General features: G+C 36.5%; 1 pseudogene; it reads left to right on the top strand.

Moving 5' to 3' along the window:
* The first annotated feature begins 590 nt into the window (after positions 1 to 590).
* Positions 591 to 2139, top strand: LOC118921083 (cytochrome c oxidase subunit 1-like; annotated as a pseudogene).
* The last annotated feature ends 312 nt before the right edge of the window (positions 2140 to 2451 follow it).

Below are 2451 nucleotides of genomic sequence, written 5' to 3'. Positions count from 1 at the left end.
TACCAGCAATAATAGCAGTAATAACACTACTAAACTTATATTTTTATATACACCTAACCTATTCCACAACACTAACAATATTCCCAACAACCAACAACATAAAAATAAAGTGACAATTTGAAACTATAAAGCACATAAAATTAACTCTACCCCTAATTATTATATCCACAATAATATTACCACTAATCCCAACCATATCAATTCTAAACTAGAAGTTTAGGTTACATAGACCAAGAGCCTTCAAAGCTCTAAGCAAGTGTAAAACACTTCATTTCTGATTTTAAGGACTCTAAGACACTATCCTACATCACTTGAATGCAAATCAAAACTTTTATTGAACTAAATCCTCACTAGATTGATGGGATACAAACCCATGAAACTTTAGTTAACAGCTAAAAACCCTAATCAACTGGCTTCAATCTACTTCTCCCGCCATAAAAAAAAAAGGTGGCGGGAGAAGTAGCGGCAGAATGGAAGCAGCTTCTTTGAATTTGCAATTCAATGTGTCAAACACCTCAGGACTTGGCAAAAAGAGAACTTTACTTCTATCTTTAGATTTAAAGTCTAATACTTATTCAGCCACCTTACCCATGTTCATTAATCGTTGATTATTTTCAACTAATCACAAAGACATTGGCATACTATACCTTCTTTTTGGTGCTTGGGCTGGAATAGTGGGAACTGCTCTACGCCTCCTTATCCGTGCTGAACTAGGCCAGTCTGGGACCCTCTTAAGGCGATGACCACATATATAATGTAATTGTAACCGCACACGCCTTTATAATAATCTCCTTTATGGTGATGTCTATTATAATTGGGGGTTTCCGGAACTGACTGGTATCTTTAGTAATTGGTGCCCCTGACATAGCATTCTCCCGTATATAAATAAGCCTTTGACTCCTTCTTCCCTCCTTTCTTCTTCTCCTGGCATCTTCCATAATCGAAGCCGCAGCTAGAACTGGCTTTACCATATATCCTCCCCTGGCAGGTAATTTAGCACACGCACGAGCCTCAATAGATTTAACCATTTTCTCTCTTCATTTATCAGGTATCTCATCAATTCTAGGACTATTAACCTCATTACAACTATTATCAACATAAAACCCCCGCTACAAGTCAATATCAAACTCCACTATTTGATCTGTCCTAGTTACAGTCATACTCCTGCTACTATCTCTGTCTGTTTCAGCTTCCCGCATTACTACACTTTTAACAGATTGTAACCTAAATACAGCATTATTTGACCCTGCTGGAGGAGGTGATCCAATTTCATATCAACACTTATTCTGCTTTTTTGGCCACTCCGAAGTATATATTTTAATCCTCCCTGGTTTTGGAATAATCTCTCATTTGTAACCTACTATTCAGGAAAAAAAGAACCTTTTGGGTATATGGGCATAGTCTGGGCCGTAATAACAACCAGCTTCCTAGGCTTCATTGTGTGAGCACATCATATATTTACAGTAGGTACAGATGTCGATACACGAGCCTATTTTACATCAGCCACTATAATTATTGCGATTCCAACAGGTATAAAGCATTCAGTTGATTAGCAACTCTGCATGGTGGAAACACAAAATGATCCCCAGTCATATTATGGGCTCTAGGCTTTATTTTCTTGTTTACGGTAGGGGGCTTAACTGGTATTGTACTAGTCAATTCGTCATTTGATATTGTTCTTCTTGATACTTACTATGTAGTAGCTCATTTTCATTATGTCCTCTCTATAGGAGCAGTTTTCGCTATTATGGGGGGATTTGTACATTGATTTCCTCTATTTTCAGGATATACCTTCAATACTACATGAGCAAAAATTCACTTTACAACTCTGTTTGTCGGTATTAATATAACTTTTTTTCCTCAACATTTTCTTGGACTTTCAGAAATACCACGATGTTATTCTGATTACCCAGATGCTTACACAACATGAAATACTGTATCATCCACAGGATCCTTTATATCACTGACTGCCATTATACTTACAGCTTTCATAATCTGAGAAGCTTTTGCTTCTAAACGAGAACTATTCATAGTAGAACTAATACTAATCTTGAATGATTGCATGGCTGCCCCCCGCCCTATCATACATTTGAGGAACCTGCCTTTGTAAACTTGAGCAAACAAGAAAGGAAGGAATAGAACCTCCAGAAAATGGTTTCAAGCCAGTATCATAACCTCTATGTCTTTCTCAATTATTGAAGTATTAGTAAAATTTACATAACTTTGTCAAAGTTACATTATAGGTTAAGTCCTTTATACTTCCATGGCATACCCCTTTCAACTAGGCTTTCATATATCCCTTATTATGGAAGAATTACTTCATTTTCATGATCACACACTGATAATTGTCTTCTTAATTAGCTCTTTAGTTCTGTATTTCACTTGTATTAACAACTAAACTCACTCATACAAGTACATCAGATGCTCAAGAGGCAGAAACTATTTGAACTA

The sequence above is a fragment of the Manis pentadactyla genome, chromosome X (assembly GCF_030020395.1).
Source record: "Manis pentadactyla isolate mManPen7 chromosome X, mManPen7.hap1, whole genome shotgun sequence".
NCBI lineage: Eukaryota > Metazoa > Chordata > Mammalia > Pholidota > Manidae > Manis > Manis pentadactyla.
Note: the sequence above shows the minus strand (reverse complement) of the source record. Positions and strands in the feature narration are given on the sequence as shown.